General features: G+C 38.5%; 1 pseudogene; it reads left to right on the top strand.

Moving 5' to 3' along the window:
* Positions 1-26,840, top strand: part of LOC116101288 — a 110,341-nt pseudogene extending 83,501 nt beyond the window's left edge.
* Positions 26,841-26,934: the final 94 nt, after the last annotated feature.

Below are 26,934 nucleotides of genomic sequence, written 5' to 3'. Positions count from 1 at the left end.
ATACAGTTCAGGTTCAGATACTTTGGAGGATTCTCATGTTTAATCCAGTGAATTGGTTAGGTCAGCTACTGATTTTCAGAGCCATATCACTCTAGGTCTTACAAGATTATTGTAATTGTGTGTGTGTGTGTGTGTGTGTGTGTGTGTGTGTGTGTGTTTATGTCTTTTAGGTAATCATAAAATATAATGACTCCCTGTGGTTTTTCAAACAGCCTTAGTATTATTTATCCCTTGTTTCTCCATTTTTTATTTCTTTCCCTCTCCCATTTCCATCTAAGCCTTGTGCTTTTTTTTTTTTTCTAGTTCCCTACTTTGCAGCACCTGTATCATTGCTATTCTCTCCAGAGCGTCATCTGCTAATGCCCATGGTCCTGTTTTACTTAGTTGGTTTCTGTGCTTACTCCATTGTGGGAAGCAGAGGAAGCACTGAGCGCATGTGCAAAGAACAGATGAAGTCCTGACTCTCTGTGCATTTTATTTTTTACATTGCTACAGCAAGGTAAAGGATCTAATGTCTCAGATTCATGGGAATGGAAAAGCCTCACCCTGCCCCTGGTGTGAGGCTCAGAGGGATAGCAAAGCCTTTCTCTACTCTGCCAATGTTGGTAGTCTGTGCATGTGTAAGTACTCACAATTGTTAACCAATGGATGCAAAAACTCACAACTTTAGCTTTGTCCTCCCAGGAACATCCAGAGACTGCTCAAATCTTTTACATAGATGAGCTAATTTCACTCCCACTAGTCTGTGTATAATAAGTATGATGGTGTTGTTACATAGATGGTGCTACTTCATCAGAGTGGTCCACTTGACCCTACATTTACTGTATCTTTGTGTATGTGTCTATTTTTCTTCATTTTATTGCCATCCCAGTCAGGGCTCTGGACCCTCCCTCCCATGGATTTTAGCACTCCAAATTATATGCTTATATCTAAAGATTCAGAAATAACAACTACAAATAAGAAAGAACACATTATTTTTCTGGGCTGGTGGTACCTCACTCAGTATATTTTCCAGGTCCATTAATTTACCTACAAATTTTATGATTTCACTTTTCTTTATAGCTTAATAGAATTCCATTGTGTATAAATTCTACATTTTCATTTTTCATTCATAAGTTGGATAGTTAGGATGTGTCTATTTCCTTGATTTCCTTGCGACTATGAATAGTATGACAATGGAGGTCTCATGCTTCATACAGAGATGAAAATAGTCCATGATTCAGCATGCATATTAAGCACTTAAACATGATACAACTCAGGAAAATGTAATAATAATAGAATTCTCTGCCCTTTAACTTCTTGAATTAAGGGTTGGGGGTGGGAATTCTACAAGGAGTCTTCTATAATCTAGCTCATGAGGCTAGATGAGGGACATGGGTCCAGCTGTCCAAGCATAGGGATTATGTAATATAACCACCCATTGCTTCTTGAGAAAAAACTTGTATAGTCTGAAACACAATGAGGGAAATCATTCCCTGAAGGTGTGGGTCCCATGAGCTATTAGGTAATTATCTAGGTATTATTAGCTAATTATCATTGACTGAGATAGTCTCAAGAATATCAGGAACTGACAGACAATAGGATAGGCAATAATTTAAAAAATCTGGGGCATGATGGAGAGAGCATTGAAAACCCAATTAACTGTGATAAAACAGTGCTCATAAAAATAAGGATACTAATATAGAAGGGACTTTTGAATGGGCATGTTGCTTTACTGGTTTGGCTGAGTCCCATGAGAGGATATAATAATCTTTGTAAGGTAATGAAGTCTATGTCAGATCTCAGTGGTATTGACTAAGATAAGTAAGGTGTAAATCATCAAATATGAGATTTTTTAAAGGAAGGCAGACAAAACTTTCTTTCTAACTTTTTTCATATAAATTTTGAATGATATGTATTCTTCTGAAGTTCCTAGAGAGTGAAGGGAATTGTAGTATTGAATAGAATGCCTAGAGCTTGTTAAGAGTTGGGTACATGCTCCCCATTGAGAGAATTCTGAATGCATGTTGATCCTGAAAGAAAGTATAGCAGAGGTGGATACTCAACATGTAGACTGAAACCATTCATATGCACCAATATGTGGATGATGGAGAGGCAATAGCCACAGCTGTGGACCAGACCCATCAGACCTAAGTAGCTGGTTCTAGTAGCAAGAGTATAAACACAAACATGGTCTCACTTTTCCTTGGCTCCAAATTAGACTTGGATGAGAATAAAGACAACATGGTGCAGCAACAATACTCTAGAGTAAGGAAGTAGAAAGCTTATAGGGGCGGCTGTCTTCTGATTACTGAGAGTTAAATGGGATGGAATTCTGTAATTATACGCTGTCTAACATTAACCTTTTGAAAAAATAATATGTCCTACAAATGAAAGGATAATTTTTATACTGTTTTTTATATTGTAAAATTCTATTCAATTGTTTTAGTATCTTTTACCTTGTTTAAGATATTTTCTCTGAATTAACATACTTCTTCCTGGAAGAAAGAGGAAGATTCCTAATTCTAAAATGTCAACAAGTCTCTTAAGGCTCAGGAAATTCCCAGAATTTACAGGACTCTTCAAACTCCCACCCAAGGCTACTTAAAGGAGTGGTAAGCATTTCTGGGTCTTAAATTCTATTCCATTGATTTACCTGCCTGTCACTGTACCAATACCATACAGTTTTTATCACAATTGCTCTGTAGTGCAGCTTAAGGTCAGGGATGGTGATTCCACCAGAATTTCTTTTATTATTGAGAATAGTTTTTGCTATCTTAGGTTTTTTGTTATTCCTGATGAATATGCAAATTGCTTTTCCAAATCTGTGAAGAATTGAGTTGGAATTTTGATGGGGATTGCATTGAATCTATAGATTGCTTTACACAAGAGGGCCATTTTTACTATATTAATCCTGCCAATCAATGAGCATGGGAGATCTTTCCATCTTTTGAAATCTTCTTCAATTTCTTTCTTCAGAGACTTGAAGTTCTTGTCATACAGATCTTTCACTTACTTAGTTAGAGTCACATCAAGGTATTTATATTATTTGTGACTACACACCTATGGTCATTTGATCTTTGACAAAGGAGCTAAAACCATCCAGTGGAAAAAAGACAGCATTTTCAACAAATGGTGCTGGCTCAACTGGTGGTTAGCATGTAGAAGAATGCAAATTAATCCATTCCTATCTCCTTGTACAAAGCTCAAGTCCAAGTGAATCAAGAACCTCCACATAAAACTAGATGCAGGGAAACTAATAGAAGAGAAAGTAGGGAAGAACCTTGAGCACATTGGGTACAGGGGAAAATTTCCTGAACAGAACACCAATGACTTATGCTCTAAATCAGGAATTGACAAGTGGAACCTCATAAAATTGCAAAGCTTCTGTACAGCAAAGGACACTGTCAATAAAACAAAACAGCAACCAACAGATTGGGAAAAGATCTTTACCAATCCTACATCTAATAAAGGGCTAATATCCAATATACAAAGAACTCAAGAAGTAAGATTCCAGAGAATCAAGTCACCCTGTTAAAAATGGGGTACAGAGCTAAACAAAGAATTCTCAACTGAGGAATACTGAGCAGTGGGGAAGCACCTAAAGAAATGTTCAACATCCTTATTCATCAGGGAAATGCAAATCAAAACAACCCTGAGATTCTACCTCACACCAGTCAGAATGGCTAAGATCAAAAACTCAGGGGTCAGTAAATGCTGGTAAGGTTGTGGAGAAAGAGGAAAACTTCTTCATTGCTGGTGGAATTGTAACTGGTACAACAACTCTGGAAATCAGTTTGGTGGATCCTCGGGAAACTGGACATAGTACTACCTGAGGATCCACCTATATCATTCCTGAGCATATACCCAGAAGATGCTCTAACATGTAATAAGGAGACATGTTCATAGCTGTCTTATTTATAATCCCCAGAAGCTGGTGAAAGAGTTAAATTTGAGACTTGTGCTGGCTAATGAGAAAATTATAGAAAACCACAGTGGACCAAGGTTGAATATGTCCAAATAAGCCTGGGCAAAAATAAGCAAGCTGTTAAAACATTCTGGGAACTAGCAGGCCGGGAAGTTATAGAAGAGAAAAAATGCAATGACATGTCTGAGCAGACACTGAGTAGTGGGCCATCTGATCCTCTTAGATATGGTTTAAGGTCAGATCCTCTGTTGACTCAGATTAACACCAACCTTAAGCATTTTCCACTCTGTTCTGCTCATACTAGTTAATATTTGAACTAGCCAATCATGCATAGCCACACTGATTCCTTTGTTCCCCCAGACCTTTTTCCTATATAAACCCCTAACCCCTGAGCCTCATGGTCGGCTTCTCTGCCTCCAGCGTGAGATATGAGTCGGCCCAGAGCTCTGAAATTAAACTACCTCATGTGTTTTACATCAAGATGGTCTCTCGTGATTCCTTGTGTGCACATCCTCCCGAGACTTGAGTGGGGGTCTCCCTACCAGAGTCTTTCACTGGAAAGAACCAAGATGTGCTTCAACAAAGGAGTGGATACAGAAAATGTGGTACATTTACACAATGGAGTACTACTCAGCTATTAAAAACAATGAATTTATAAAATTCTTAGGGAAATGGATGGATCTGGAGAATATCATCTTGAGTGAGGTAACCCAATCACAAAAGAACACACATGGTATGCACTCACTGATAAGTAGATATTAGCCCAGAAGCTCAGAATACCCAAGATACAATCCACAAACCACAAGAAACTAAAAAAGAAGGAAGACAAAAGTGTGAACACTTTGTTTCTTCTTAGAAGGGGGAACAAAATATCCATGGAAGGTGTTGCAGAGACAAAGTTTGGAGCAGAGACTGAAGGAAGGAAAATCTGGAAATGCCTTTCCTGGGAATCCTTCCCATATACAACCACCAAACCTAGACACTATTGTGGATGCAAGTGCTGATTGACAGGCGCCTGATATAGCTCTCTCCTGAGAGGCTCTGCCAATTCCCTACTAATACCGAAGTAGAGGCTCACAGCCATCCATTTGATTGAGCACAGGATTTCCAATGAAGGGGCTAGAGAAAAGATCTGAGGAGCTGAAGGGTTTGCAGCCCCTTAAGAGGAACAATAATATGAAATAACCAGTACTCTCAGAGCTCCCAGGGACTAAACCACCAACAAAAGAGTACACATGATGGGACTAATGGCTCCAGCTGCATATGTAGCAAAGGATGGCCTAGTCAGTCATCAATGGTAAGAGAGGCCCTTGGTCCGGTGAAGACTCTATGCCCCAATGTAGGGGAATACCACTGCCAGGAAGGGGGAGAAGGTGGGTTGGTAAGCAGTGGATGGGGTGAGGATATAGGGATTTTTTTGAGGGGAAACCTAGAAAGGGGATATCATTTGAAATGTAAATAAAGAAAATATCTAATTAAAAAAATCAAATGAAAAGAAGTGGTAAACAATTTGGTGGAAAAGATGAGATGTTGTGATAGATGTGACCCCCACATCTTGGTGGAAACTCCAGTGATGCATAGCTTACATGTGTCAGTGTCAATGCTATTGTGGGTTTTTTAATGATACTGATGCTTGAGTAAAAAATGCTTCTCTAACTTAACAAGTAAACTTACATTTCTTGAAGCTACATTTGAATGAAATCATTTCGGTGATCTCTCATCAGTACCATATCTGGAATGAAGAGAAATTTCTGTATATCTCTTCAGGAAATGTCACATAATTTCCATTGTGATACTAGTTTGAAAAGGTAGAGGAAGAGTGAGGTTTAAAGGTGGTGAAGTAATACCCACTGACCCCATGAAGAATTTCAACCACAATGAAAAGCTGGGTTACTAGGGAATAATCTAATGAGCAATGTTTTCAGAGAGCTCTCTGGATGCTCCTTTACAGGAGTTTGGAGAAGTGTAGACAGGAGAAATTAACTAAAGTCCTTGGAAACCATACAAATGAGAGATCTATAAAGGCAATACACATAAATGAAAGTGAACGTATTTGCAGTATTGCCACACATAATCCAGTCGAGTCTGAGTGACAGCAGTTCACAAGGCAAAAAGCTTCAGAGAAGCTAGCCTTCTAGGGACCTTTTGGCATTCCCTAACTCAGAGGTGGCCTAGATTTGTCCTTTCAATAGTCGATGGAGATGGAGAGTCTCATGTGCTAGGTGCCCCCCAAGAAATGATTTACTAATAGCTAAGCAAAATTGATTGCTTTCTGACTGACCTTCACCAATGTTCCAATACCCTAATTTTTGCTGAACTGAACCTTGGCTTGGAATTTCGTAAAGAATGTTATTCATTCAGACTAATTGCCTCCAGCATTGTTAGGGAGATAGTGAAGGAAGATTGGACTTTGAAGTTTACAGAATGGGAATTGTTTATCCCAGGTTAAGGTCAGCGGGAATCCTCATTTGTATGGCAAGCCACATTAGAATTGCAGCTAAGCCACTCTCAGGGATTAGAAAAATGGAGCCCCTGGGGCATATCTCTGCTAGCCCAGAAGATTAGCATAGTGGGTGTTTAGTAAGGATAGGCTGGACCTTGAGCCTAGTGAGTGTGTGTGTGTAAGTGTGCTGCGAGCATTCCATTCGAGCCTCTAACCTCATACAGTCCTCAGCCCCCCTCCTCCCGGACTCTGCCAGGCCCCATGATGGCCGATCACTCAGGCCGAGTCTGAGGGTGCTGGTCTCATCTAGAGGAAGCAGCTGTTGCTTTAGACCCATGGTACTTCAGATAACCTTGATGTACCTTGAACGTTAAACCACCTGACTTTTATTTTCTTTTGTAATGACCAAAAAAATATGCCTATTTTGAGAATACACATTCAGATCCACATTCTCCTGGGTCCACATCTGTGTCTGTCATTTTTTCTTCGTCAAATCCTTGCCCATCTGATTACCGGGATCCAGATTTCTCCACAGGTTGAGGGGCAAAGGCTGGCCGGCCCGTGGCACAGTATATTTTTAAACATACTTTTAGTAGGATGAATAGTGTCCCTACTTTATGTCAATGATCTAATCTATAAAACTTGTGAGTGTATTATGTTATGTGGATAAGGTACTTGGCTTCTTCAATAAATGTTTTGCACTTATAAATAGAATATTCTGAATTAACCAGCTACTCTAAAATAGTCCCACAATATCGTAAAAGAACAAAACTATGTGCAAATAAAAATGGAAGAGACAATCAGGGAGATGTTATTTGGATATAGCAAATGTATAAAGGATTTCCTACACTATCGTTGGCTTCTGATAGGGCTGTGCCTAAGTTGAGCAGTCCTGTGCAGCTATTCAGTGTGGGTAGATAAAGCATGGCTATTGTGTGTTCCATGATGTCATGTACATGGTAAAGGCCATTTCTATTTCCAGTTGGAAATAGAGTTGCTTGAAGATTCTGTGAACCACAAGGAGAAATATGTTTGGTTGAAAAAAAAAATAAGATATTCCAAATGTCACCTGTGCCTATAAGCCATTGACTTGACTATGTGACAACATAGGAATAAAATTAGGGAAAAAATTTAGAGAGACTTTAAATCTCCTTGTGTGGAATTAAAACTTGACTATAAATTCAATTTCTGTATGGAAAAATAAAGACATACTTGTTAGATATGATAATTGCTAAACTGATACTCTGCTCAGAGGGTAGCTCATTGGTACCCCCTTTATAGAGTATTGAGAGGAAAATTGAGGGGTACAGAGATTAAAGCAGAGCAAGTGAGTGCAATAGGAAGACAGAACATTTTTGTACATCTGTTTTTCAAATATCTTTTGTATACTTCAGTAGGATGAGGAGATGGGCATTTACTAATTTAGTCTTGCTCAGAAGGCAAAAGCTAAACAGTGATAACACAAAGGCTCAACTGTGTACCTAACAAGATGCATACTCTATTTCCTAATCACTCTTTGTAACCCATTCTACAATAATTGCTTATTCATCTTTCTTGATAGTTATAATTCTTTCAACTTGTTCATCAGACATTCTGATTGCCAAGCAGCATGCTATAAATTCAGCATTGATTTGACTCTGAGATGAGTGATTAGCGAGGTACATGTTTATTTTATTCTTAAACATTATAAAAAGCTAATTTAGTTCCAACTTCCTGTTTGAACAATGCAATCATTTAAATGGATTTGGGAAAAGGCACACAGTAATAACCTTTAGCTAAGAATACGCTTAAGATTTAAGGATTTAAAATGAATTAATATCTGATTTGCCTTGAAAGTACTCTGATAAACCTGTTCCTTTATCCCCATAACTGAAACTTAGGCTATTTTCACATTAGCCTGAGATAAAGTATTAGTGTGATTAAAGAAGTTAATAATACTTCTGCAGAGCAATTGGTTTGGACTTATCTTCAAGATAAAATAGAGGATTGAAACAGCAACTAACAGAAACTTTAAAGAAGCCAGGTAAAGAATTTTTCCTAGGAAGTTCTGCTAAGCAGCACATATAGTAGTGCATACAGCTGATAGTGCATCTTTTGTCTACTCCTGGGTTTCTTTCTTTGGATTAAGAGTGTATATTATTTTAATATCTTTTCAGAGAGAATAATAAGAACTTTCCAGTGATTATGATTTTTTTATTCCTTATGTTATTAGTCTTGTCTACAATGGAAGAGTTTAAGTTATGAGTTTTCACTATTCAAATTATTTGACTGCTTCAAATTGAATATTCAACAAATTTCCATACTGTCACCTACTTGATTAGCCATTTAATATCTCTTACTTTTCAATACTTTTATTAAATGTATTTATGAAATACCTAATAAGAGCTTAGCATGTTATCAGAAACTGTACAAATATGCAATATTCAGCACACATATGGCAGGGGATATTTTTCTCCATTAATTTATTTATATACCTTACATCCTGATCTCAGATACCTCTGTTTTCCTAGCTACCACATTGCACAGCCCCTTCCCCACCTTCTCCTCCCCTTTTCTCCTGAGAAGGGGGAGGGACCAACCAACCCTGGTACCTCAAGTCACTTTAGGACCTGGTGTATCCTCTCCCACTGATGCTATACAAGGCATTCCAGTTAGGAGAACAGGATCTACAGGTCCACAGGCTCACAGGCAGGGAACCAATTCAGGGGCAGGCCCTAATCCTGTTGTTGTGGGACCCACATGAAGACCAGACTGCACATCTCCTACATATGTGTTTATGCTCGGGTATAGGTGGGGTGTTTGGCTAGGTCCAGCCAATGTATGCTCATTTGTTGGTGGTTCAGTCTCTGAGAGCTCCCAAAGATCCAGATTAGTTGGCTGTTGGTCTTCCTGTGAAGTCCTTGTCCCCTATGGGGCCCTCAGTCCTTCCCCAAACTCTTCCATAAGACTCCTGAGATCTGCCCAATGTCTCACTGTGGGTCTCTGCCTCTGTTTCAGAGGACAGATATTCTAGGTTCCTTTCTGCAAGCACAACAGAGTATCATTGGTCTATAGTACCACAGAGGGTAGATATGGAGTAAGGAATTGGAAAGGGGAAGCAGATAGAAAAAGAAAATAAAATAGACAGTTATAAATAGGGATAAGGGAGTGATAACTAAAATTAAGGGTCATTTGATAATGAGTATTGAAATCTGATACAGTAGAAGCTTCCTAAAATATATATATATATATATGTATGTATGTATATGAGGGTGATCTAAATGAAATTGCAAAATAATGGGGGAGACTGAACTGTACATCTTTTGTCAGCAAATGAAGTTGACAGTACTGGGATGTTGTATCAATTGAGTTCTTGGCCAAGGGGGTTCCATGGAACCACCCCCCCAAACAACCAAGGCTTTTTTATGGACTATTGGTTTTCTGGACTATTTCCACAAACTGATGAGGAGACCAGATTTCTGAAGATAACACCTGCAAAACTCAGTAGATGTAGACAGAGGAACTGGTGTCTACATAGCTCTTTACCCCTATGTTCTAGCTTCTTTGGTTCAGGAAGGTTCTCTGCATGTTCCCAACTCAGTAACAAAACCTTTGATCAACTATGATGTGCAAGATATGCTAGGGCAATGGTGGCACTAAGCTTGTGGGAGTAAACAACCAATAATTAATTTGACTTCAGGTCCACTCCTCAAGGTGAAAACCATACTCAACATTGCTTTGGTAAACAAGAACCTAAGACAAAATATCTCTGAGAGCTAAGGTAAAACCAAAACAAAAATGAAATGAAATAAAAATGTAGTTATAAAATGACTCCTAATGATATTCTGCTATATTTATAGATATCTAAATCACTTTTGTGAATTCACAGGTACTGATGCATCATGCATAGGGCTTCAATGGGTCTGTACTAGACAGGAACCCAGAGTTGAAAAAAGTAGATACATTTCTTTCATGTGTCTACATATGAGAAAGTAGCTTTCATTTCTCACCCTAAACTATCTCTACCTGATAACCACTTGCTAGAGAAAACTGAGTTTTCTCCAAGGGAATCTCATTGAGGACTCAGACCTCTTAAGGGCTGGCTTCATGCCCAGCAGTAGATGGCCAACAGAAAATGAACTCAATGGCAACTTGGAAGGTCCCTTATTTCACAATGATGTATCAGGAATTTTTCAATTTTTCTTTTAAAATCTATCTTATTTCTAAACTTTTACTTCACTTTATATTTATAATTTTCTTTTCTATTTTTATGCTACTTGTTCTTTGCATATATATTATGGCTTTCAGGTTGGTGGGTTTTTTGGAATTCCTGAATGTTCAAAGTATCTTCTCATGTATATCTGTTTCCTCTGAATTTTTTGGTCTCTTTTTCCTTCTATTAGTTGATTTTGTTATATTTTGATAAATTATTTACATTATATTATATATTACATTATATTAATTATATTATATTATATGTTTTAGTCCTATTCCTTAAAAGCATGTTTGATTTTTAATGAGAGATAGAAAAGGGGTGAATCCAGATGGGAGAGGAGGTAGGGAAGAAATGGGAGAAATAGAAGGAGCAGAAACCTTAATCAGGTTATATTATGTGAGAAAATGATTTTAAGTAAATGAAAAATAAATATAATAAAAGAGGAAAGAACAATCAAGGAAAGAAAAAGAAAAAAAACACAAGCTAGAAATGCAGGGTTCTTGCTTTTATTCTGGCAATCTATTGGTGGTCTTCCTCATCTCTAAAAGGTTTTGGTCAGCCCTACCACACAGGCTTCTATAGATTGGCCTACAGTGATGTAGCAAGACAATCCATGTCACACTTAGGATCTCTGATATTTTCTGTCACATCACAGACATATTCTTCTCCTCAGTGAACAGAAAATGTACAATGCTACCACTAGAGCCATTATTCAGCCTACCACACACTTCAAGTTTTATTTTAAATATATTCAGTTCCATTCATTTCTATTTCCTTGAATGTGTCTTTCCTCCCCACCGTTGTCAGGTACTACTCCTTAGGTTTTTTTTGTTTGTTTGTTTGTTTGATCTTTGTTTGTTTGGTTTTATTTTGCTTTTGTTGTTTTACCTTTGTTACTCAAATATGTCACTCACACTACCAACTTTGTACGTTCTGTGATTTAGATCACAAGAGTTTCAGCTACTCTTTCGCTTACTCTATCTTTATCTTACAAGGCTACAATCACAATCATCTACCTTCAGTCCCTTAGCCCAGTGATGGGCCTGTCTGAAAATCCCTGCTAGACATTCCTCCTCTACTACTCTCTGTCACTTCCCCATGGACTACTCTTAAATATTTTTTTTTTCTTATAATGCTAACCTCAAAGAGTTTTTTATTGACTACTTATGGCTCCATGACACATATTTATAATTAAAACAGGCAATACTAAGGATAAAATTAGCTTCTTCTGAACATTGTTCTAAAATCTTTAATTTTTCTTTTTGAGATTAAAATATAATTACAACATTTATCCTCCTCCTGTTTTCTACCCAAACTTTTCATATACCCCCTCTTGTTCTCTTTCAAATTTCTGGCCTCTTTTTTAATAGTTGCTACATGCATGCATGTGTGTATGTGTGTGTGTGTGTGTGTGTGTGTGTGTGTGTGTGTGTTTAGGTGTTCATATTTGTGTGTGTGTATATATATTTACATATATTTCCAAACATATACTGTTCAGTCTGAAAAGTACCATTCACATGAATGTGCTGAGGGCTAACCATTTAGTTTTGGCAACCAATTGGTATGCTATTGCCTGAAGAAGACTGTTTCTCCCACTCTGAGAAATCCTTATTTTTTTTCTAGTTTTTTTGTGCAGTACTGATGCTTCCTAGACTTTCCATTTCTTCCTTTGGCAAGCATATTGTTATCCTTGTTTATCTCATGTTTAGCAGTTTACACCGCTGAGACTTCTAAAGACTTAAGTATGAGAACTTACAGAATTTCCACAAAAATTTTACTTTTTAAAAACAAAAAACTGGCCTTCTACCTCTGTCTACACCTAGGAATGACCGAAGTGGTAGATACACAGCCCTCTCTGCCCCTTCCCTGAAAGCAGAGAGCTTGCCTTCAGGGAGTGCTTTAACCCAGGGACTTGAATGAGATACATGTGACTTTCTAAGGTGGGACCAGATGGGAGGCACAGGCCTCACAAGTGGCAGGGCAGCCTGGTCAGGATCCTTTTTACCTCAGACCACACCTAGGAGGGAAAACAGACCCACAGCCCTCTCTGTACTTCTCCCGCAAGTGAAGATCCTATCTCCAGGGTGTGCTTTGACCTCAGGACTCAGGAGAGACAACTGATCCACAGCCATCTGCACACGGGTTTTTACCAGAGGAGAGCTGATCTCCCAGAAGTGCTGACACCAGCTTACAGACCCACAGGAGGAACAGGCTCTACTCAGAGACAGCAAGGACATCTAACACCAGAGATCAACAGATGGTGAAAGGCAAATGCAAGAATCCTACCAACAGGAACCAAGACTACTTGGCTTCATTAGAACCTAGTACTCACATGACAGCAAGTCCTGGATATCCCAAAAAACCTTAAAAGCAATATTTGGAACTAAAACCATATCTCACCATGGTGCTAGAGGAATTTAAGAAGGACATGAATAACTCCCTTAAAAAATACAGGACAATACAGGTAAAGAGGTACAAGCCCTTAAAGAGGAAAAACAATCCCTTAACGAATTACAAAAGATCAGCAGTAAACAAGTAGACGCCCTTAAAGAGGAAACAAAAATCCCTTAAGGAATTACAGGAAAGCACAAACAGGTGAAGGAATTGAGCAAAACCATCCAAGACCTATAAATGGAAGTAGAAACAGTTAAGAAATCACAAAGAGAGACAAATCTGGAGTTGGAAGTCTAAGGAAAGAAGTCAGGAAACATAGATCAAGCATCACCAACAGAATACAAGAGATAGAAGAGAGAATTTCAGGCACAGAAGATACCATAGAAAACATTGACACAAAAGTCAAAGAAAATACAAAATGCAAAAAGCTCCTAACACAAAACATCCAGGAAATCCAGGACACAATGAGAAGACCAAACCAAAAGATAGTAGGTATAGAAGAAAATGAAGACCTCCAACTTAAAGGGCCAGTAAATATCTTCAACAAAATTATAGAAGAAAACTTCCCTAACCTAAAGAAAGAGTTGCACATGAACATACAAGAAGCCTATAGAACTCCAAATAGACTGGACCAGAAAAGAAAATCGTCCTGCTACATAATAATACAAACACTAAATGTACAAAACAAAGGAAGAATACTAAAAGGAGTAAGGGAAAAAGGTCAAGTAACATATAAAGGCAGGCCTAACAGAATTACAGCAGACTTCTCACTAGAGACTATAAAAGCTAAAAGATCCTGGGCAAATGTCATACAGACCCTAAGAGAACACAAATGCCAGCCCAGAGTACTATACCCAGCAAAATTCTCAATCACCATAGATGGAGAAACCAAAGGATTCCATAAAAAAACAATATTCACACAATATATATTCACAAACCCAGCCCTTCAAAGGGTAATAAATAGAAAACTCCAACACAAGAAAGGGAACTACATCTCTGAAAAAGCAAAAATGTAATCTACCAACAAAACTAAAAGAAGATAGCTACATAAACAGAATTCCAACTCTAACAACAAAAATAAAAGGAAGCAACAATTACTTTTCCTTAATATCTGTTAATATCAATGGACTCAATTCCCCAATTACTGGGTATGTAAACAGGACCCAATATTTTGTTGTATATAGAAAACCCACCTCAGTGACAAACACAGACACTACCTCAGAATAAAAGGCTGGAAAAGAATTTTCCAAGCCAATGGTCCCAAGAAAAAAGCTGGAGTAGCCATTCTAATATCGAATAAAATCGACTTTCACCCTAAAGTGATCAAAAAAGATAAGGAAGGACACTTCATACTCATCAAAGGTATGGTCTACCAAGATGAACTCTCAATTCTGAACCTCTATGCTCCAAATGCAAGGGCATCTACATTCATAAAAGAAACTTTACTAAAGCCCAAAGTACACAATACACCACAAACAATAATAGTGATAGATTTCAACACCCCACTCTCTTCAATGGACAGATCATAGAAGTAGAAATCAAACAAAGACACAGAGAAACTAACAGAAGTTATGAAACAGATGGATTTAACAGATATCTATAGAACATTTTATCCTAAAACAAAAGGATATACCTTTTTCTCAGCACCTCATGGTACCTTTCCAAAATTGACCATATAATTGGTCACAAATCAGGCCTCAACAGATACAAGAAGATTGAAATAATTCCTTGTTCCTATCAGATCACCATGGACTAAGGCTATTCCTCAATAACAACATAAACAATAGAATGCCCACATAAACCTGGAAGTTTAACAACACTCTACTCAATGATAACTTGGTCAAGGAAGAAGTAAAGAAAGAAATTAAAGACTTTCTAGAGTTTAATGAAAATGAAGCCACAACATACCTAAACTTATGGGACACAATGAAAGCAGTCCTAAGAGAAAAACTCATAGTTCTAAGTGCCTTGAAAAATAAAATGCAGAGAGCATATACCAGCAATTTGACAGCATACCTGCAAGCGCTAGAACAAAGAGAAGCAAATTCATCCAAGAGGAGTCAAAGGCAGGAAATAATCAAACTCAGGGCTGAAAACAACCAAATAGAAACAAAAAGAACTATACAAAGCAGCTGGTTCTTTGAGAAAATCAACAAAATAGATAAGGCCTTAGCCAGACTAACTAGAAGACACAGAGAAAGTATCCTAATTAACAAGATCAGAAATGAAAAGGGAGACATAACAACAGACATTGAGGAAATCCAAAAAATTATGAGATCCTACTACAAAAGCCTATATTGAACAAAACTGGAAAACCTGGATAAAATGGACAAGTTATTTTAGACAGATACCAGGTACCAAAGTTAACCCAAGATCAGATGAATGATCTAAACAGTCCCATATCTGCTAAAAAAATAGAAACAGTCATTAATAGTCTCCCAACCAAAAAGAGCCCTGAACAAGATGGGTTTAGTAAAGAGTTTTATCAAACCTTAAAAGAAGACCTTTTACCAATACTCCTCAAACTATTCCACAAAATAAAAGCAGAAGGTCTCTACCCAGTTCATTCTCTGAAGCGAAAACTGCTCCTATACCTAAACCACACAAGGACCTAACAAAAAAGAAAACTTTAGACCAATTTCCCTTAGGAATATCGATGCAAAAAGTCTCAATAAAATTCTTGCAAACCGAATCAAAGAACACATCAAAACAATCATCCAATGTGATCAAGTAGGCTTCTTCTCAGGAATGCAGGGATGGCTCAATATTTGGAAACCCATCAACGTAATTCACTATATAAACAAACCCAAATAAAAGAATTATATGATCATCTCATTAGATGCTGAGTAAGCATTTGACAAAATCCAACATCCCTTCACGTTAAAAGTCTTGGAATGATCAGGAATTCAAGGCCCATATTTAAACATAGTAAAAGCAATATACAGAAAACCAGTAGGCAACATTAAAATAAATGGAGAGAAACTTGAAGCAATCCCATTAAAATCAGGGATGAGACAAGGCTGCCCACTCACTCCCTACCTATTCAATATTGTACTTGAAGTCCTAGCCAGAGCAATTAGACAACAAAAGGAGATCAAGGGATATGAATTGGAAAGGAAGAAGTCAAATTATCTCTATTTGCTGATGATATGATAGTATACTTAAGTGACTCCAAAAATTCCACCAGAATGCTCCTAAGCCTGATAAACAACTTCACCAAAGTAGCTTGATATAGAATTAACTCAAGCAAATCAGTGGCCTTCCTCTACACAAAGGATAAAAAGGAGGAGAAAGAAATTAGGGAAACAACACCCTTCACAATAGTTACAAATAATATAAAATACCTTGGTGTAACTCTAACTAAGCAAGTAAAAGATCTGTTTGACAAGAACTTCAAGTCTCTGAAGAAGAAAATTGATGAAGACCTCAGAAGATGGAAAGATCTCTCATGGATTGGCAGGATTAATATAGTAAAAATGGCCATCTTGCCAAAGGCAATCTACAGATTGAATATAACCCCCATCGAAATTCCAACTCAATTCTTCTTAGAATTAGAAAAAGCAATTTGCAAATTCATCTAGAATAACAAAAAACCTAGGATAGGGAAAACTATTCTCAACAAAATTGGATCCTCTGATGGAATCACCATCCAGAACCTTAAGCTGTACTACAGAGCAATTGTTATAAAAACTATATGGTATTAGCAGGTAGTGACAGGCAGGTAGATCAATGAAACAGAACTGAAGACCCAGAAATGAACCCACACACCTATGGTCACTTGATCTTTGACAAAGGAGCTAAAACCATGCAGTGGAAAAAAGGCTGCATTTTCAACAAATGGTGCTGGCTCAACTGGCGGTTAACATGTAGAAGAATGCAAATTGATCCACTCCTATCTCCTTGTATAAAGCTCAAGTCCAAGTGGATTAAGATCTCCACATCAAACCAGATACACTGAAACCAATAGAAAAGAAAGTGGGAAAGAGCCTCGAGCACATAGGCACAGGGGAAATTTCCTGAACAGAATACCAATAGCTTATGCTCTAAGATCAAGAATTGACAAATGGGACCTCATAAAGTTGCAAAGCTTCTGTAAGCCAAAAGACACTGTCAATAAGACAAAATGGCAACCAACAAATTGAGAAAAGATCTTTACCAATCCTATATCTGATAGAGGGCTAATATCCAATGTACACAACGAACTCAAGAAGTTAGACTCCAGAAAACTAAATAACCCTATTAAAAAATGGGTGTACAGAGGTAAACAAAGAATTCAACATCCTTAGTCAACAGGGAAATACAAGTCAAAACAACCCTGAGATTCCACCTCACATCAGTTAGAATGGCTAGGATAAAAAACTCAGGTGACAGCCGATGCTGGAGAGGTTGTGGATAAAGGGGAACACTCCTCCATTGTTGGTGGGATTGCAAGCTTGTACAACTACTCTGGAAATCAGTTTGGCAGTTCCTAAAGAAATTGGTCATAGTTCTATCAGAGGACCCAGCTATACCACTCCTGGGCATGTACCCAGAAGATGCTCTAATATGTAATAATGACACATGTTCTACCGTGTTCATAGAAGCCTTATTTATAATTGCCAGAAACTGGAAATAACTCAGATGTCCCTCAACAGAGGAATGGATACAGAAAATGTGGTATTTCTACACAATGGAGTACTACTCAGCTATTAAAAACAATGAATTTATGAAATTCTTGGAGACATGGATGGAACTGGAGAATACCATCCTGAGTGAGAAAAAATTGGTTATAGGTGTGAGTAGAGGGAATAACCTACAAGACAGAAACAGATCCATTTCTCACAGCCTTTAAAGAGCTAGACAGCAATCCCAGTAGAATCAGCAACTAGACATCTCTTTCCCTGCCTATTCAATATAGTACTTGAAGTCCTATCCAGAACAATTAGACAACAAAAGGAGACCAAAGGGATACGAATTGGAAAGGAAGAAGTCAAATTATCACTATTTGCTGATGATATGATAGTATACTTAAAATAGAGTCCCCAATGAAGGAACAAGAGAAAGGACCCAAGGAGCTGAAGGGTTTGCAGATCCTTAGGAGGAACAACAATATGAAGTAATTAGTACCTTCAGAGCTCCCAGGGACTAAACCATCAAACAAAAAGTACACATGGTGGGACTCATAGCTCCAACTCCATATGTAGCAGAGGATGGCCTAGTCGGTCATCAATGGGAGGAGAGTCCCTTGGCCCTGTGAAGGTTCTATGCCCCAGTATAGAGGAATTCCAGGGCTAGGATACTATTCTCAAAAATAAAAAAACTTCTGGGGGAATCTCCATCCCTGACCTCAAGCTATATTATATAACAATAGTGATAAAACTGTATGGTATTGGTACAGAGACAGACAGATCAATGAAATATAATTGAAGACCCAGAAATGAACTCACACACATATGTTCACTTGATTTTTTCCCTAAAGAAGCTAAAACTATCCACTAGAAAAAAAGACAGTATTTTCAACAAATAGTGCTGGTTCTATTGCAGGTCAGCATGTACAAGAATGCGAATAATTATGTTCTTATCTCCTTGTACAAAGCTCAAGTTCAAGTTGATCAAAGGCCTCCACATAAAACCAGATACACTGAACGTAACAGAAGAGAAAGTGGAGGAGAGCCTCAAACACATGGGCACAGGGGAAAATTTCCTGAACAGAACACCAATGGCTTATGCTCTAAGATTAGCAATCAACAAATGGGAACTCATAAAATTGTAAAGCTTCTGTAAGGCAAAGAACACTGTCAATAGAACAAAAGAGAAGCCAACAGATTAGGAAAAGATCTTTACCAATCCTACATCTAATAGAGGGCTAATATCCAATATATACAAAGAACTCAAGAAGTTAGAATCCAGAGAACCAAATAACACTACTAAAAAATGGGGTAAAGAGCTAAACAAGAATTCTCACCTAAGGAATATCGAATATCTGAGAAGCACCTAAAGAAATGTTCAACATCTTTAGTCATTGGGGAAATGCAAGTCAAAACAACCAAAAGAGCATTCGCCGCCTCTCCAGAATCTAAAGCGAAAGGGAGATCAGAGCCGCGGAATGCTTCATGCTGACCTGCCTACTCTTCCAAGTGCATCCCCGCTTCTCTCTCCAAGTCCTCCTCCTCCTCGGGGCTCAATTCCTCAGAGCTATCAGGCTCGAAGAGCTTCCATTTCAAAGCTCCATCTCTTTCTCTACTTTTCTCTCCCAGGGTGTCCTTTCCCTTATCTCTCGCTTCCGCAGGTCGAGCGGAAGGGCCTGTACTCTTGGGTATATCCTTTTTCTTCTTTCTCTCCCTTTTCTCCTGGCTAGCCTCCATTCTCTCATCTTCTCTCTCCCTTTTATTCTGGCTAGCTTCTACTCTCTCCTCTGTTTCTGACATGCTATCTTGTATCAAATGCCAAATGGACATCGTAACAAGCGCCATTAGCACAAGCGGCTTTGGCCGAGCTCTCTAACCCTGAGAAAGGGTTGGAGGAATTAAAATCAAGCAGCATGCCTCTCAGAGCCTACCCTGTCCTGCAGTTCTGAAACCTACCAGTTGTTGTAAGGTTCTCCCAGCGTCCCGGGTTTCAGCACCAGCTATAGCCTGCGCAGTTGTCTCGCCAGCAAGAAGACACACGGACACTAGGTTCCTTCTGCAGCAATGTTTATTGTCTCCATCCATAGGGAAAAAAGGGTCGAGCCAATAATCCGCACTGCTTATATACACCACAGTGCGGCATGTCTGCCCACAGCGCGGCGTGTCTGCCCATGATGGCTGTTCGCTCATTACCCTACTTAACGCCCCAGAATGGGCCGTGACTTTTCACTCTATGCACATGCACAAACAGTTCTCTATGCACATGCGCAAACAATTGTTTACTAGGAGTTGACAGCGGAAGTAGGCGCCATCTTGCCATGGCGAATGTCTCTCCAGCTTCACCGCTCCCCACAGAAGGAAATATGGAGACAAATTGTAGAGCAGAGATTCAAGGAGAGCTCATCCAGAGATTGTCCCACCTGGGGATACATCCCATATACACACACAAAATGCAGACACTATGGCATATGCAGAGAAGTGCTTTCTGACAGGAGCCTGATATAGCTGTCTCCTGAAAGGCTCTGCCAGAGCCTAATAAATACAGAGGCAGATGCTCTCAGCGAACCAGTGGACTGAGCATGGGATCCCCAATGGGGAAGTTAGAGAAAGGACTGAAGGAGCTGAAGGGTTTTGCAACCCATAGGAAGAACAACAATATTAACCAAGCAGATCCCCCAGAGCTCCCAGCTACTAAACCACCAACCAAAGAGTACACGTGGAGGGACCCATGGCTCCAGCTTCATGTGTATCAGAGGATGGCCTAGTTGGTCATCAATGGAAGGAGAAGCCCTTGGTCCTATGAAGCCTTGATGCCCCAGGGTAGGGGAATGTCAGGATGGGGAGTCAGGAGTGGGTTGTTGGGTGGAGGAGCAGCATCATAGAGGCAGGGGGAAGGAGAATGGGATAGGGGGTTTCTGGAGGGGAAACCTAGAAAGGAGATAACATTTGAAAATAATATATACATAAAATATCCAATTAAAATAAGAGAGAGAGAGAGAAAGAAAGAGAGAGAGAGAGAGAGAGAGAGAGAGAGAGAGAGAGAGAGAGAGAGAGAGAGAGAAGAGCCAGTCAACTCTACTGATATCCTTATCCTATACAGTTCATGTCTAGAACTTCAATAAAGGACATTTCTCTTGTTTATACTTCCTGTTTTATAGTATTTGTTACAGCAGCCCCAGTAAAGTACTACAAACTTTAAATTAATTTAGAAAGAAATTGTTTCTGGGTATCATGCTTGCTTTAGTGTCCTCATTAGCACTCAGGACATTATATATATGTTCTTGCCAGCATTGAAATCATATATATATATATATATATATATATATATATATATATATATGTTCTTGTCAGTATTAGAATCAGGTTCAGTACATAAACTCTGCTATAATCTGCATTCTTCTTCAATATGTCTTAGTACACTCACACACCCTATAGCCATGTTAATGTAGATTTTGATTCCTGTGATAATATAGTCCCTTTACAAAAGGAACGCCAATGTGCAGATTCTTCATGTTGATACCTTATGAAGGATTTGGACCCTTCAGAATATTTTATCTCTGAAAAAAAAAATCCATTTAAGAACAACTTGTTGTATTGCATTGAAAATTCTATGGTTAGCTAATAAAATATTTCTCTTTATACCTAGCTTTTCTTTGGCTTTCCTTTTTTTTCTGTAAATTAAAATTATATGAACCTGACTTTTAGGTTCAGGAATCTATGTGATATATTTTACTGCTTCATAATTCAGTATTTCCATTCAGTTAGTCTCCAGCTGCAGCTGACTCAAATATCTAAAATAACTCTTTGTTATAGTAAGTCTCCTAGTATAATTACCATCATCTCTTCATAAAACCAGCATCTTAGAATGGTTTCCTTGATTCCAGTGGCCCTTGCTCTTCCTTATTCACTAGACAAAACATTGATTCTACACTGTAGGTTGGTTCTATGGAGCAGTTAGATGTTTACTCACTTACCATAGCCCTTGGAATAGAGCACAGGAATGCTTTTCCTAGCTTACTTATGTTCGTGACCAGCTAGTCTCTACGACTGTCACATAATCTTCTTAGCTCTGACCACACCAACATTTGGATCTGATTTCCTTCTTTCTTTTGTGTTATCTTTGGAATTCATTCTATCTAAAAGTCATTGATCTTTCTTATTAGTCTGAGAATTTCACCTTTAACCAATGTTTTTGATTCAGATATAATAGTTCAGTGCCCGCCTTAGTATATATGCCATTATTTAAATTAGTTAATATTTAACCTCAGCCTCCTCATCTGTAAAAAGGAAAAGTAATACAGCATTTAATGGAGATATTGTATAAGATGACAGTTCAGCTTTGTATAGAATGCTTATACTAGCCAAGAGATTATAGTCAACAATAAATAAGTGATAGTCATTCATATTCATACTTTATTTTAATGAGTTTTCCCCATTGTCTTGTTTCTAAATTCAAAAATAAATTTTGGTTCTTTTTTTTTATCCTTTTCATGTGATATATTACTTAGCCAAATTTTGAATCTTGAACTAAACATAAATACATTCAGAAAATAAAAAACATTTTGGTCATGTTCTACTACTTTTAAATCATGAGTACTTTTGATTTGCTATTTTAAAAGACATGCTATGGTTTTGGTTTTTTATTTTTTTATTTTTTAGTCTTTTTTTGATTAGATGTTAGATGTTTTCTTTATTTATTTATGTCATAAAATATCTCCTTTCCCACGTTCTCCTCCAAAAAAAAAAAAAAAAACCAAAACAAAACCCTGTTCCCTCCTCTCCTCTTCCTGATCACCTCCTACCCTCTCCTGCTTACTGACCCTGGCATTCCCCTACACTGGGGCATAGAACCTTCACAGGGCCAAGGGCCTCTCCTCACATTGATGATTGACTTGGCCATCCTCTGCTATACATATGCTGCTGGAGCCATTAGTCCCACTATGTGTACTCTTTTGTTGGTGGTTTAGTCCCTGGGAGCTCCGAGGAGCTAGTTAGTTCATATTGTTGTTCATGCTAAGGGGCTGCAAGCCCTTCAGCTCCTTGGGTCCTTTCTCTAGCTTCTTCATTGGGGACCCTGTACTCGGTTCAAAGGATGGCTGTGAGCCTATACTTCTGTATTAGTAGGGTACTGTCAGAACCTCTCAGGAGGAACCTCTGGTAGAATCACTATCCCAGACCTTAAGCTGTACTACAGAGCAATTGTGATGAAAACTGCATGGTATTGGTACATTGACAGGCAGGTAAATCAAGGGAACAGAATTGAAGACCCAGAATTGAACCCACACACCTATGGTCACTTGATCTTTGACACAGGAGCTAAAACCATCCAGTGGAAAAAAGTCCACATTTTCAACAAATGGTGCTGGCTCAACTGGCGATTAGCATGTAGAAGAATGCAAATCGATCCATTCTTATCTCCTTGTACAAAGCTCAAGTCCAAGTGGATCAAGGACCTCCACATAAAACCAGACACACTGAAATTAATAGAAAAGAAAGTGGGGAAGAGCCTCAAACACATAGGCACAGAGGAAAATTTCCTAAACAGCAGCTATATCAGGCTTCTGTTAGCCAGCACTTGCTGGCATTCACAATAGTGTCTGGATTTGATGATTGAATATGGGAAGGATTCCCAAGTGGAGCAGTCTCTGGATTGTCCTTCCTTCAATCTCTGCTCCATAGTTAGTCTCTAAAACTCCTTCCATGGGTATTTTGTTCCCCCTTTTACGAAGGAATGAAGTATCCACATTTTGTCTTCCTTCTTCTTGAATTTCTTGTGGTTTGTGGTTTGGACTTTGTGTATTCCGATCTTCTGGGCTAAAATCCACTTATCAGAGAATGCATACCATGTGTGTTCTCTTGTGACTGGGTTACCTCACTCAGGATGATATTCTCCAGATCCATCCATTTCCATAAGAATTTCATAAATTCATTGTTTTTAGTAGCTGAGTACTCCATTGTGTAGATGTACCGCATTTTCTATATCCATTCCTCTATTGAGGGACATCTGGGTTGTTTCCAGTTTCTAGCAGTTAAGGCTGCTATGAAGATAGTGGAGCATGTGTACATATTAGATGTTGGAACATCTTCTAGGTATATGCCCAGAAGTGGCATAGCTGGTTCCTCTGGTAGTACTATGTCCAATTTTCTGAGGAACTGCCAAACTGATTTCCAGAGTGGTTCTACCAGCTTACAATCCCACCAGCAATGAAGGAGTGTTCCCTTCTCCAAAACCTCTCCAGTATATGCTATTACCTGAGATTTTTATCCTAGCCATTCCTTCATAAAAGGGAGAACAAAATACCCATGGAAGGAGTTGTAGAGATTAACTATGGAGCAGAGACTGAAGGAAGGACAGTGAATCTCAGGGTTGTTTTGATTTGCATTTCCCTGATGACTAAGGATGTTGAACATTTCTTTAGATGCTTCCCCACTGTTTGGTATTCCTCATTTAAGAATTCTTTGTTTAGCTCTGTACCCCATTTTTAATAGGGTGATTTGGATCTCTGGAGTTTAACTTCTTGAGTTCTTCATATATTGGATATTAGCCCCCTATTAGATGTAGGACTGGTAAAGATCTTTTCCTAATCTGTTGGTTTCTGTTTTGTCCTCTTGACAGTGTCCTTTGCTTTACAGAAGCATTGCAATTTTACAAGGTTCCACTTGTCAATTTCTGATCTTAGAGCATAAGCCATTGGTGTTCTGTTCAGGAAATTTTCGCCTGGGCCCATGTGCTCAAGGCTCTTCCCTACTTTCTCTTCTATTATTTTTCATGTATCTGGCTTTATGTGGAGGTTCTTGATCCACTTGGACTTGAGCTTTGTACAAGGAGATAGGAATGAATTGATTTGCATTCTTCTACATGCTACCCACCGGTTGATCCAGCACCATTTGTTGAAAATGCTGTCTTTTTTCCACTGGATGATTTAGCTCCTTTGTCAAAGATCAAGTGGCCATAGGTTTGTGGGATCATTTGTGGGTCTTCAGTTCTATTCCATTGATCTACCTGCCTGTCACTGTACCAATACCATGCCGTTTTTATCACAGTTGCTCTGTAGTACAGCTTAAGGTCATGGATGGTGATTCCACCAGAGGTTCCCTTATTGTTGAGAATAGTTTTGGCTATCCTGTTTTTTTGTTTGTTTGTTTGGTTGGTTGTTCTTTTTTTGTTATTCCAGATTAATTTGCAAATTCCTCATTCTAAATCTGTGAAGAATTGAGTTGGAATTTTGATGGGGATTGCATTGAATCTGTAGATCACTTTCAGCAAGATGGCCACTTTTACTATATTAATCCTGCCAATCCATGAACATGGGAGATCTTCCCATCTTCTGAGATCTTAAATTTCCTTCTTCAGAGACTTGAAGTTCAAACAGATCTTTTACTTGCTTAGTTAGAGTCACACCAAGGTATTTTATTATTTGTGACTACTGTTAAGTGTGTTGTTTCCCTAATTTTGTTCTCAGCCTGTTTATCCATCGTCTAGAGGAAAGCCACTGATTTGCTTGAGTTTATTTTTTATCAGGCTACTTTGCTTAAGTTGTTCATCAGGCTTAGGAGCCCTCTGGTGGAATTCTTGAGGTCACTTAAGTATACTATCATATCATCAGCAAATAGAGATAATTTGACTTCTTCCTTTCCAATTCATATCCCTTTGATCTCCTTTTGTTGTCTAATTACTCTAGCTAGGACTTCAAGTACAATATTGAATAGGCAAGGAGAGCGTGGGCAGCCTTGTCTCATCCCTGATTTTAATGGGATTGCTTCAAGTTTCTCTCCATTTATTTTGATGTTGGCTACTGGTTTGTTGTATATTGCTTTTACTATATTTAAGTATGGGCCTTGAATTCCTGATCTTCCCAAGACATTTATTATGAAAGGATGTTGGATTTTGTCAATTGCTTTCTCAGCGTCAAATGAGATGATCATATGTTTTTTTCTTTGAGTTTGTTTTTATAGTGAATTACGTTGATGGATTTCTGTATATTGATCCATCCCTGAATTCCTGGGATGAAGCCTACTTGATCATGATGGATGATCATTTTGATGTGTTCTTGGATTTTGTTTGCAAGAATTTTATTGAGGTTTTCCTCCTCTTTCCCAGTCAGCCCTGCGCCTACCTGCCCACCCTTCGCCTCCTTTTCCCCGGCTACATGCTTAGCTACCGCTCATTGGCTATGGAGGACAGAAACTCTGTTGGGATTTCTTTAGAAGTTTTCCCCTCTTGGGTGCCAGAGGAGCTGGTAACCAAGGTAGAAAATGCTCAAGCAGAAGCTTTCATGACTACTAGGGTTGGTGGAAGCTGCAGCAGGACCTGCGTCTTCCCAGCAGTTTTTCCAGAGCTTCTCAGATGCTCTGATCGATGAGGGCCCCCAGGCGGCGTTAAAGGAGCTGACTAAGGCTTTGGAACAGAATCCCGATGATGCACAGTATTACTGTCAGAGAGCTGATTGTCACATTCTTCTTGGGAAATACTGTGATGGTATTGCTGGTATAAAGAAGTCTCTTGAACTCAATCCAAATAATTCTACTGCTATTCTTAGGAAAGGGATATGTGAATACCATGAAAGAGACTACGCTTCTGCTTTAGAAACATTTACAGAAGGACAGAAATTAGACAGTACAGATACAAATTTTGACATCTGGATTAAAAGGTGCCAAGAGATTCAGAATGGATAAGAATCTAAAGTGTCTGCATCTCAGAGGAGTCAGTCAAAAATCAAGTATGACTGGTATCAAACAGAATCTCAAGTAATCATTACACTTATGATCAAGAATGTTCAGAAGAATGATGTACATGTGGAATTTTCATAAAAAGAGTTGTCTACTTTGGTGAAAATTCCTTCTGGAGAAGACTACAGTTTGAAACTGAGGTTGCTTCACCCTATCATACCAGAACAGAGTATGTTTAAAGCACTTTCAACAAAGATTGAAATTAAAATGAAAAAGCCAGAGGCAGTGAGATGGGAGAAGCTAAAAGGACAAGGAAATGAGCCCACACCAAAACAGTTCACAGCAGATGTAAAGAACATGTACTTATCCTCATCTCATTATACCAGGAACTGGGATAAATTGGTTGGTGAAATCAAAGAAGAAGAAAAGAATGAGAAGCTGGAGGGTGATGCAGCTTTAAACAAGTTATTCCAGCAGATCTACTCAGAGGGTTCTGATGAAGTGAAGCGCGCCATGAACAAGTCATTTATGGAGTCTGGTAGTACAGTCATGAGTACCAACTGGTTTGATGTAGGTAAAAGGAAAGTTGAAATCAACCGTCCTGATGATATGGAATGGAAATAATACTAAATAAATCAATTTGCTATCATTGTATTGCGTTTGTTCGAGAGTGCCCATTGTGTGCTTTATCACATTCTTGAGTTTTGAACAGTATCTT

Source organism: Mastomys coucha, unplaced genomic scaffold (genome assembly GCF_008632895.1).
Source record: "Mastomys coucha isolate ucsf_1 unplaced genomic scaffold, UCSF_Mcou_1 pScaffold21, whole genome shotgun sequence".
Lineage (NCBI taxonomy): Eukaryota > Metazoa > Chordata > Mammalia > Rodentia > Muridae > Mastomys > Mastomys coucha.
This window is presented reverse-complemented; position numbering and strand designations above follow the sequence as displayed.